The sequence below is a fragment of the Theobroma cacao genome, chromosome 10 (assembly GCF_053813885.1).
Source record: "Theobroma cacao isolate CCN51 chromosome 10, ASM5381388v1, whole genome shotgun sequence".
Lineage (NCBI taxonomy): Eukaryota > Viridiplantae > Streptophyta > Magnoliopsida > Malvales > Malvaceae > Theobroma > Theobroma cacao.
Genome location: NC_142648.1, coordinates 23,149,994 through 23,162,704, shown reverse-complemented (window position 1 = coordinate 23,162,704; position 12,711 = coordinate 23,149,994). Strand labels below are relative to the sequence as shown.

Genomic DNA, 12,711 nt, shown 5'->3' with positions numbered 1-12,711 from the left:
AAATTTAATTTCCATTTCAAGACTTGTACCTTTGGGTTTTTCCTTCAACTTTTTTGGAACATCCTTTAATTTATTTAAAAATGCTACTGTTAAATAGTATAATGGATGACGGTTTGTTCAAAATTCATTTAAATGATAATGTTCCTTATAGTTTGATGGCTTCACATGATAATGCTGGTATTAAAAGTTATGTTATGAATGAGAAAACTTCAATGTTATGGCATCAAAGATTGGGACATATCTCCATTGAGAGAATCAAAAGATTAGTAAAAAAGGGAATTTTAGAAACTCTTGACTTTACTGATTTTGATACTTGTATAGACTGCATTAAAAGAAAGCAGACTAATAAGACTAAAAAAGGTGCCAAGAAGAGTTTTGAAATTTTAAAAATCATACACACTGATATTTGCTGCCTTGATATGTGCTCGAGTGGTCAGAAATATTTCCTCACTTTTATAGATGATTACTTACGATTTATGTACCTCTACTTGTGTCATAACAAGAACGAAGCATTGAATGCTTTTAAAATATTTAAAGCAGAGGTAGAGAAACAATGTGGAAAACAAATTAAAATTGTGAGGTCAGATAGAGGTAGTAAATACTATGGTATGTACATAAGAACTGGACAGGCACTTGGTCCATTTGCTGAGTTTCTTCAAAAGCAAGGTATTGTAGCTCAATACACCTTGCCTAGCTCATCATTTTAAAACGGTGTAATAGAAAGAAAAAATTGAACATTAATGGATATGGTAAGGAGTATGCTTAGTTACTCCAAACTTCCTTTATATTTGTGGAGTGAAACCTTTAAAACAACATCATATATATTAAATGGGGTTCCAACTAAGGTAGTTCCTAAAACGCCACTTGAATTATGAAAAGGTTGGAAACCGAGTTTAAGACATGTATGCATTTGGAGTTGTCCAACTGAAGTTAGGGTTTACAATCCACAAGAAAAAAAGTTAGACCCAAGGACTATGAGTGGATATTTTATTGGATATGTTGAAAAGTCCAAGGGTTACAAGTTTGATTGTCCAAATCATACAAGTAGATTTGTTGAATCAAGAAATACTAACTTTCTTGAAATAGACGTGGTTAGTGAGAGTGATCAACTTAAAACCTTAGTCTTTGAGGAAAATCATGTTCTTAATACTACTCCTGCATTAAGTAACACATTGCTTGTTCATCCAAATCGGATGGACATTGAGGAACCAATTATTCAAGCTCCATGTCCTATTGAAAATGCTTTAGAAGATCTTATTGAGCAACCACCACAAGTGGAACAACCTGTTGAACAACAATTTCCAGAAGAGGTTGTTAATACAACATTAACAAGATCAACTAGAGCAAGAAAATCAACAATTTCTACTGATTATGTTATGTATCTACTCTATAGGAATCTGACTATGATGTTAGTGTCGAAAATGACCCAGAAACGTTTTCATGAGGAAAGTGATAAATCTAAATTTTGGTATGATGCGATGAAGGATGAGATGGGTTCTATGACAAATAATCAAGTTTGGGATCTTGTTGAGTTGACTAATGGGGTGAAGCCCATTGCTTGTAAATGGGTTTTTAAAACCAATAAAGATTCATTAGGCAACATTGAGAGATACAAGGCTAGACGTGTTGCCAAAGGATTCTCACAAAAGGAAGGAATTGATTATCGATAGACATTCTCTCATGTTTCGAAAAATGATTCTTTTTGTATCATTATGGCATTAGTTGCTCATTTTGACTTAGATTTACATCAGATGGATGCGAAAACGGCATTCCTCAATAGAGATTTAGAGGAAGAGGTTTATATGAAACCACTTAAAAGGTTTATTTCGAATACGTGAGCACTTGGTTTGCAAGCTTAAATTGTCACGACCCGGTACTCCCCTCGAGCCCGTGACAACCGCCGCGGTGTCCCGGTAGACACTTATTGTCCGGAATGTCAACCCGAAACCCCGCAAGGCTTTACTATCAGTTTCTCTGTTCTTTTGTGAGCAACCATTGTCAAATATCGTGTTCTAAAATATTTTAAGCTGTTTCCAACTTTAAACAAATAAAATATTATTTTTTCGTCTCACAAGGGTATTTTGGTCATTTTTCTCAAAAATTTTGAAACTAGCTAAAGCGTAATATACAAGTACAAAACACACAATTCATATTCAAAATGAGTTTAAAAGTCTAAAATCTTCATTTAAAACGAAATTATGGTTATTTGAATATAATAAGAAAATAAAAGAAATATTAAGTAAAATATTCTATTTTCTTATAAAACAATATTTATAGAGTTATACGTGAATAATTTTTTATAACGTAAAAGTTAAATAAATTTATACATACTTAAATACAGTAAGCCAAAATATTTAATTTAATTTACAATAACAAGAGTGCCCCCGAATAAACAAAAGTAAAGAGGACTGTGAACCTACGGTGAAATACCCCATACTTTGATATGGTGATAAATAAAATTGATCGAATGCATATTGAGGTCAATTAAAATATTTAGAAGTGATAAAAGACGAAAGGAGTAGTTTAGGATAAAATGTTTCGCAAGTGAGAAAATAATAATAAAATAATAATAATTTTATCAGAGGAGAATTTGTGAGATAAAAGGCGATTTGGAAGTCAAGTGAGGCATAATAAGGTATTTTGGGTACCAAAGAGACAAGATAAAATTTTTAGAATAAAATAATATTTTATTAATAAAATATTATTAAAATATTAATATTTAGCCGGATGTCGAAGTCAATCAAGAAGAAAGATCATATGGTTGATCCAAGTGGGGGAGAAGATGACAAGCTCGACTCTATAAAAATATTTATCATGACATACATGTGATGGATAGTATGTTTGCATGCTAGGAGAGTTTCGAAAAATTTACAAAAGTCGGTATTGTACCTAGAGGTACAATAAAGTTGATTTAAGCCTCGAACTAGATCAAATAGAGAATTTACAATGAAATTAAGAATTTTAAAGTCCCAGAATGGGTTAATATGGTGATTCGGAGTTCGAGGATCAATTTGGAGTCAAATTGGAATTTTTGCTATCCAGGGGCAAAATGGTCATTTGCCACCTGGGGACAAAATGGAAATTTTTAGAAAAGATTTTTGGCCCCATTTGACTTATTGGAGTAAGATTTGAGGTTTAGAAGTGAAAAATTTTAATTTCGGTATAATTTGGAGTAAAAGGGTAAAATGGTAATTTTACCATTCGGAATCGAAAATTTAATTTTTTGAAAGGATTTTGATCAAATTTAATTATTTGGAGTGTGAAATGAGTATGAGGAGTGAAAATTATGCATTATGGAAAATTTTCATTTTTTGGGGTAAAAATGTAATTTTTGAAAAGTTTAGGGGCAAAAGTGTAATTTTGAAACATTTGCTCCACCAAAACTTTGGAAAAATCTGGAAATATCACTTAAGACTTGGATAAGTCAAAGGGAATGCATGGTGAAAGAAAATAGGACAAGTGGATGGCTAGAAAAAAGAAATGAATTAATAAAATATTTAAAATATGAATAAAATAATATTATTTCATTAAACAATAAAAATGCATTAAAAATCAGCCCACCCATTCTTCTTCTTCAACATTCGGCCAAGCAAGAAACAAGAGAGAGAAAGGAGAAAACAAAACCCTAGAGAGAGAAAATCAAAGAAAAAGTGTGAATTTTCAAGGAAATTAAGTGAAAAAGGTGAGATTTTTCTATTAAGCTTGAGTTTTCTTATTCTCAAGCATTTCTCTTTATTTTCCATGATTAAATTACATTTTTTCATGATGAATTCAATTCTGAAAAAATGGGTTAGGAGAGAGAAAGTTGTTGGATTTATTTGATTTTAATTTATGTTAGTGTTTTTAGTTAGTTTAGCATATTTAGAAACAAAACAACAAGAAAAGAATTTATTTTCTCCCCCAACCATTAATGGCTGAATTTACCATGTAGTGAGTGAGGATGAGTTTGATTTTATTCTAGGAGAATTGGTTAAGGAATAATGAATTATGAGCCTAGAAAAATAATGAGAATTTTCGGAGCAAAAATACGAATTTTTACCCACTAGGGGTATTTTCGTAATTTGCTGTTGGGACTGATAATTTGCATCACACTGAGGGACATTAAGTTAATTTGGGTGCAATTGAGGTATAGAAACTGAAAAGAATTAAATTGGAGTTTAAACGAACCCGTTAGGAATTTAATCGGGTGATAAGACGAATTAGGCTAATACCGGATTTAGATAGTTACCAGTGCATTTTTGCATTCCATATCATGCATTGGTAGTCCAAATTAGTTTAATTTTGATTTAGTACCAACTTAGTGAAATTCTCGATTTTGTACTGTGTCAAGGTGGTGAGTCCTCCAATAAAGGGAAGAAAATTACATCCGAGGACCAGTAGACAGAGTGCTTCGAAAGTCTGCATTCTAGACATTGTGAGTAAACTTATTATCGTCTTAATTATCTAGAGTAGTTTTATACAACTGTGTGATTTTATGAAAAATGGGTTTAAATGGTAAATTGTTATGTTTTAAGGGAAATTGTGATTTTATAAAATGATTTTATAAATTTTCTAGAAAATCGAATATTGGTTTTGAAAATAGAGTAATTGGAGACTGCTAGTTTGTGTTGCAAATTTATGGTTTTAAATTGAATGGCTTATGACAATAAATGAGCATGAATGGCTAAACTGATTTTAGTGTTATAATTATTTATATTGTGTATTCAGTCTTGAGAGGCTAGATTACGATAAATTGCCATGCCATGCTAGAATGAATTTTATTGAATTGGTGGAGTATATATTAATTATTTACTGCAGAGGGGGTTCCGTGGACCAGCCTATTAGAGGGGCACGGTAAACTCCATTATATTATTACCTCGAACGGAGAGGCGCGTAGGGTATCTCCTGGGGTATAGCTTAGGGTTCACTTCACGCCAAACCACCACGTGAAGGGGAACTCAGCCAACGCCAAGGAACGGCTGTATTTTTCTCAAACAAAAATATATTTTAAGTGTATACAAAATTTTAACAGTCTTGGCGGACTCGGTTAGATGCCCTGCGCAAGGTATCACCGAGTATGAGTTTTGGCACGAGCCAAAGTTTTAAGAAATTCATAAGCCAAGTTGATTACTCGATTTTTATGGATTGATTTTATTTGGTTGAAATGAGTTGAATGGTAATGAAATTACAGTATGATGATTTATTTTAATTGTCTCCATTTACTCGACTTTAGATAGTTTAGATGGTATCTGTTTACTCACTGGGATTTTATAATCTCACCACCCTCATTTCCTCACATTTCAGGCTCAGGGAATTTCGTAGTTAGCTGACTTGAACAAGGACCTTCATTTGGACTCGAATCGGTAAAAGCTGTAGGTTTCCAGCTTCCGATGCATTTTGGATAGATATGGGCCCACGTGTCACTGTAAAAGAAATTTTATGCTTTGGTTATTTGTTTTATAGTATATATGTATATAATTATCTTTTACGCTATAAGAATTATGTATCGATAGTTTTATGAAAATTATTTTACAAGAAAATAGTTTATTTTATTGAATATTTTTATTATATTCAAATGGTCAAATTTTCACTTCAAATGAACGTTTTAGATACTTAATTTTTTTTAAATCATTAAATATATATTTTCGGCTTACCTACTACATTTTTAGCAAGTTTCGAGGTTTTCGACAAAAATGACAAAAATGCCACTATGAGCAAAAAAAAAATGTTATGTTATGATTTGGAAATTATTTGTAATCCTTTGTATTTTGATTATTTGATAACTATTGCTCACCGGGGAAGTGCGAAAGCTGATACGAGAGCCTTGCGAGGTTTCGATCGACATTCCGGGTGAAGAATGTTTGTCGAGGCTTCGCGGCGGTTGTCACGGGCTCGATGGGGAGTTCCGGGTCGTGACATACGGTTTGGAAAATGCAGATCCCACTGTAGTCCTCGATGAGATAAGCTATCTACAGTCTATACTGAACCTGAAATGGGTGGAAAGGAGGGTGGTGAGATTATAAAATCCCAATGAGTAAACAAACATCATCATAAACATCTAGAGTTGAGTACATGGAGACAATAAAGTAAATCATCATAAACTGGGTTATAGCATTAGAACACATTTTGTTCAAAACACGTAAAGAGGCTTATGAATCTCATAAAAATCTAGGCTTGTGCCATAAATCCATTCTCGGGAACACCTTGGCCGAGGCATCCTACCGAGACCGCCAAGGCTATTAAAATTCACATTTCACATAAATCATGTTTTTGTTTTGAAAACATAGCCGTTCCTTGGCGTTGGCTGAGTTCCCCCTCACGTGGTGGTTTAGCGTGAAGTGAACCCTAAACTTTACCCCAGGAGATACCCTACGCACCTCTCCGTTCGAGGTAAGAATATAATGGGGTTTACCGTGCCCCTCTAAAAGGCTGGTCCACAGAAACCCACTACTGCAGTAATTAATTAATATATAATCCACCATATAATAAAACTCAATAACATGATATGGCAATTTTGTAATTCGTAGTTTTTCAAGGTAACCAAACAATTCGCATTTCAATACAATTGCCAACTAGCCAATCATGCTCGATTTATCATAAGCCAGTTAATTTAAACAATCAAATTGCCACAATTAACAGTCTCCGTGTACTCTATTTTTCAAAATCACTATTAATTTCAAAACAATTTATAATTTAATTTCATTGAAACTCATTTATTCATAAAACATGAAAATTTATCTTTTTAAATTCCTTTTTCCATAAAATTCATGAAAGCATTTAAAAACCACCCTAGATAATTAAAATGACAGTAAGTTTACTCACAATGTCTAGAATGCAGACTTTCGAAGCACTCTGTCTACTGGTCCTCGGATGCAATTTCCTTGCCTTTATCGGAGGACTCACCACCTTGACACAGTACAAAATCGAGAGTTTCACCAAGTTGGTACTAAATCAAAATTAAACTAATTTAGACTACCAATGCATGATATGGAATGCAAAAATGCACTGGTAACTATCTAAACCCGGTATTGGCCTAATTCGTCTTATCACCCGATTAAATTCCTAACGGGTCCGTTTAAACTCCAATTTAATTCTTTTCAGTTTCTATACCTCAATTGCACCCAAATTAACTTATTGTCCCTCAGTGTGGTGCAAATTATCAGTCCCAACAGCAAATTACGAAAATACCCCTAGTGGGTAAAAATTCGTATTTTTGCTCCGAAAATTCCCATTATTTTTCTAGGCTCATAATTCATCATTCCTTAACCAATTCTCCTAGAATAAAATCAAACTCATCCTCACTCACTACATGGTAAATTCAGCCATTAATGGTTGGGGGAGAAAATAAATTCTTTTCTTGTTGTTTTGTTTCTAAATATGCTAAACTAACTAGAAACACTAACATAAATTAAAATCAAATAAATCCAACAACTTTCTCTCTCCTAACCCATTTTTTCAGAATTTAATTCATCATGAAAACATGTAATTTAATCATGGAAAATAAAGAGAAATGCTTGGGAATAAGAAAACTCAAGCTTAATAGAAAAAAAACTCACCTTTTTCACTTAATTTCCTTGAAATTTCACACTTTTTCTTTGATTTTCTCTCTCTAGGGTTTTGTTTTTGTTTTCTCTCTCTTCTTGCTGGTTTGGCCGGCCATGGGGTGGAAGATGGGCTGATTTTGTGCCTTTTAAAAAGGAAAATAATAAATTAATAAAGGCATGACACATGGCATCATGTCATTGGCCCCGTTTTTAAAATTTTAAAAATTTAAACATTTTATCTCCACCACATGTTTAGTCAAGGGTCAAAGATGAAGACAAAGGAAGACCATGTGCTGGAAAAAATATCCTGGTGGTGGAAAATTACATTTTTTGCCCCTGAGGTGGCAAAATTACCATTTTACCCCTATACTCCAAATTATACCGAAATTAAAATTTTTCACTTATAAACCTCAAATCATACTTCAATAAGTCAAATTATACTCTAATAAGTCAAATGGGGTCAAAAAAATCTTTTCTAAAATTCCCATTTTGTCCCCAGGTGGCAAATGACCATTTTGCCCCTAGTTAGTGAAAATTCCGATTTGACTCCAAATTGATCCTCAAACTCCAAATTACCATTTTAAGTCATCCATGAACTGTGAAACTCTTAATCTCACCTTAAAATTCCTATTTGATCTAGTTCGAGGATTAAATAAACTTTGTTGTACCTCTAGGTACAATACCGACTTTTTTTAAATTTTTCGGGACTCTCTTAGCATGCAATCATGCTATCATCACATGTATGTCATGAATAGTATTTTATAAGGTCGGGCTTTACATAAAAAGTCCATATATGGACTGAAACAAGCCTCCCGTCAGTGGTATTTAAAGTTCCACAACATTATTTCTTCATTTGGTTTTGTAGAGAATGTTATGGATCAATGTATATACCACAAGGTTAGTGGGAGTAAAATCATCTTTCTGGTTTTATATGTAGATGATATTTTGCTTGTAACCAATGATATGGGATTGCTACATAAGGTAAAACAATTTCTCTCTCAACATTTTGACATGAAAGATATGGGCGAAGCGTTTTATGTCATTGACATCAAGATTCATAGAGACAGATCTCAAGGTATCCTAGGTTTGTCTCAAAAAGCTTATATCAATAAGGTCTTAGTCTGATGAAAGATTGTTCACCTAGTGTTGCACCTATTGTGAAGGGTGACAAGTTCAATTTGAACCAATGCCCCAAAAATGAACTTGAGAGGGAACAAATGAAAAACATTCCATATGTTTCAGTTGTTAGAAGCTTAATGTATGCTCAAGTTTGTACTAGAACAAACATTGTATTTGCAGTTGGAATGTTGGGAATATATCAAAGTAATCCAAGCTTAGATTATTGGAGGGCTGCAAAAAAGGTCATGAGGTATCTTCAAGGGACTAAAGATTTCATGCTTACATATAGACGATCCGACATCTTGGAAGTTGTTGGATATTCGGATTTAGACTTTACTAGTTGTGTTGATTCTCGGAAGTCAACATCTAGATATATCTTCATGCTTGCTGGAGGAGCTATATCTTGGAGAAGTATAAAGCAATCTTTAGTTGCTACTTCTACCATGGAAGCTGAGTTTGTTTCTTGTTTTGAGGCCATATCACAGGGTATTTTGTTAAGGAGTTTCATTTCTGGGTTTCAAGTTGTTGAATCAACCTCTAAGCCATTTAAGTTGTATTGTGACAATTCTGCTGTTGTGTTCTTTGCTAAGAATAATAAGATTGGTAGTCGAAGTAAACAGATCGACATTAAGTACTTAGACATCAGAGAGCACATTAAAGCAAATAAAGTGCTTATTGAACACATTTATACTGAGTTAATAATTGCAAACCCTTTGACGAAAGGCATGCGACCAAAGATGTTTAAAGATCATATAGCGAAAATGGGATTAATTTTCGATTTGTCACTTATTATTTGAGTTGAGATGCTAGCACATTTTTCTTCGTAATGAAACTCTGATTTTTATTTGTTTTCTCATTTATGATTGTATACATTTATGTTTGAGAACAACAAATATTTAAGGACCCAGAATAAACATTTGAGGTTTATTCATAAAGTGATATTACGAAGTTTATTCAAAAAAGGAAAAATTGCATTGTAATGCATGGAAGGTAATACTTATATATAAAAAGACTTACTGCCATGATTCACGTAATTCCATTTTTTTTGTTTAAGCATAAAGGGAATAAGCTTATTATGTTGCGGAAATAATTGTGTAATAAAAGCTTGGACCAAGTGGGAGAGTATTGAAATTTTTAATTTTGAAATTAAAAAAAAATTCACATTATCTTAAATGGTTCTAACTTTTAGTTTCCCTAATAAGCGATATGGTTTTAATGGGATTGTGATAACTACCCATTATCTGAATGGGATTATGATAATTACCCATTATCTGAATGAGATTATGATAATTACCCATTATCTTTGAAATTCTCTAATTGTGATATAGCAGTATCTCCTTGATGGGAGGGATTCTACTTATAAAATAAACATATGAGTCCCTAACCAAAGGCAATTTTAAGAAAACAAAATACAGTATTATCATCACTGTAAAATTGCCATTTGGGTTGGAAGAACTTATTAGGAAAAGGCTAAAGAACTCTAAAGGTGAGCTTGTGAAGAAAAAAGCTTGACGTTTGCTATAGTTAGAGGTTAGTATTATGATTCTCATTAAAATTATTTATTTGGTGGGTTATTTAAGAAATGTGCACTATTATTATCAAATAATTGTTGATATTTGCTTATATTTATTTATTTCTACTTTCACTATTATTTATTATTCATGTATATATGTACATACATGTGCATGTGAATATATTTAACATAATAAACATACTATAAGTGAAAATTAATCATTTCATTTATATTCTCGAGTAAAAAATATTTAACCATTTACAAATTTTCATTTATAAGTGAATAATAATAAAGATAAAAATAATTATAGTAAAAATTAGTTATTTAAAAATCTTAACATAAATTTATAAGAATGAACGTAAAAAATAATAAAGTTAAAATAAGTATTTTTGAAATATTGACATAAATGAGTGAAAGTTACTGTAAAAAATCAATATAAATAAAATAAACATATTGTAAGTGAAAATTAATCATTTTCATTTACATTAACAAGTAAAAAATATTTAACCTTTTAAAAAATTTTAACTTATATGTGAATAATAATAAAGACAAAAATAATTATAGTAAAAATAAATCATTTCAAAATCTTGCTATAAATTTATAAGAATGGATGTAAAAAAATAATAAAGTTAAAATAAGTTTTGTTAAAATATTGATATAAATGAGTGGCAGTTACAGTAAAAAATCAATCTAAACAAAATAAATATACTTTAAGCAAAAATTAATCATTTTCATTTATATTATTCAATAAAAAATATTTAAACATTTACAAATTTTAACTTATATGTGAATAATAATAAAGATAAAAATAATTATAGTGAAAATCAAATATTTATAAATCTTGACATATATTTATAAGAATAAACGTAAAAATTAATAAAGTTAAAATAAGTATTGTTAAAATATTGATGTAAATGAGTGAGAATTACTATAAAAAATCAATTCAGACAAAATAAACATAATTTTTGTGAAAATTAATTATTTACATTTATATTTTTGAGCTAAAAATATTTAAATATTTACAAATTGTAATTTATAAAAGAATAATAATAAGGACAAAAATCATTATAATGAAAATAAGTCATTTAAAAATCTTGACGATAAATTTATAAAAATTAAATAAAAAAATCATTAAATTAAAATAAATATTATTAAAATATTAACGTAAATGAGTGAAAGTTACTGTAAAAAGTCAATTTAGACAAAATAAACATAATTTTTTTTGAAAATGAATCATTTACATGTATATTTTTAGCTAAATTTATTTAATTATTTACAAATTTTAATTTATAAAAAATAAGGATAAAAATAATTAAAAATAATGAAAATTAGCCATTTAAAAATCTTTACGTATGTACACAAAAAAAATATTGATATAAATTTATCAAAATAAACTTAAAAAATCATAAACTTGAAACAAATATTGTCAAAATATTAACGTAAATAAATGAGAGTTATTGTAAAACGTCAATTTATACAAAATAAATATACTTTAAGTAAATATTAATCATTTACATTTATATTCTTGAGTAAAAATATTTAACTATTTACAAATTTTAATTTTTAAAAGAATAATAATTAAGATAAATACAATTATAGTGAAAATTAACTATTTAAAAATCTTGAAGTAAATTTATGAGAATGAATGAAAAAAATCATAAAGTTTTTATTTTTCATCTTTTAAAGATTGCTACCTATCCATGAAGGATAAAATAGAGAAAATCATAAAGTTGAAATAAGCATTCTTAAAATATTGACATAATTGTGAAAAAATTACTGTAACATCTCAATATAAAACAAAGTAAACATACTTTTAGTGAAAAATAATAATAAAAATGCTTAGTGAAAATTAGCCTTAAAAATCTTGACATTATTGTTCATTTTTTATATTAACTTTAAATGTTAATGATCCTTGTAATTATATGATTAGAATGTTAATATTAAATGTTGTTATATTTTTTATCTTTAAATTATAGTATTATATTTAAATATTTAATATGAGTTTAACCGAATTAAATTAGTTAGATATGATTTTATATTAAAAAGAATAATATTCTTACTTTTTACAGTAAAAAATAGAATAAAGATAAAAATTAAATAACATTTAACTTAAAACGGATAACCTTAATTAAATTGTTTAACAGATTTTTATTATTTTTTTAAATTATATTATGTGACTTTCCAGTAAACCTATAAAAAAAAGGAAATGCTTTCATTTTTTTTCAAATTACATATCTGCCATTTTGAAATGCATAGCACTAATTTTTCTTACATAATATCTAAAAAAGTATTTAAATTATTTAAAGAAATTCAAATAAACCATTTCATTTGCTAGCTTGAAGAAATTTTTATTTTCCTTTCAAAAATTTAATTTTGCGTTTCTATAATTTCATATAATTAGATAGAAAAATAATTTATACACTCAGTTCATAAATAAACACATAAAACAATAATTTACTCTTTACTTTTCAAAATCATATTTTTCTTATAGACATCTTAACTCTCCACAGCAATTTTTCGCGACAATGCCGAACACTCAAATATCTCGAACCACAA

General features: G+C 29.7%; 2 long non-coding RNA genes and 1 pseudogene across 2 annotated transcripts; 2 read left to right on the top strand and 1 right to left on the bottom strand.

The window, feature by feature from the left end:
* Nucleotides 1–2,382: 2,382 nt before the first annotated feature.
* LOC148760445 (uncharacterized) lies at nucleotides 2,383–7,665 on the bottom strand. The gene is made up of 4 exons (XR_016023252.1): nucleotides 7,536–7,665; nucleotides 6,802–6,885; nucleotides 5,897–5,966; nucleotides 2,383–2,416 (listed from the first exon to the last, which is right to left on the bottom strand). It is a non-coding gene; the product is annotated as an uncharacterized LOC148760445 (long non-coding RNA).
* Nucleotides 3,588–5,514, top strand: LOC148760446 (uncharacterized). Its single transcript, XR_016023239.1, has 3 exons — nucleotides 3,588–3,682; nucleotides 4,331–4,414; nucleotides 5,284–5,514. It is a non-coding gene; the product is annotated as an uncharacterized LOC148760446 (long non-coding RNA).
* A 982-nt stretch (nucleotides 7,666–8,647) lies between the features above and the next one.
* LOC148760444 (secreted RxLR effector protein 161 pseudogene) lies at nucleotides 8,648–9,439 on the top strand (annotated as a pseudogene).
* The last annotated feature ends 3,272 nt before the right edge of the window (nucleotides 9,440–12,711 follow it).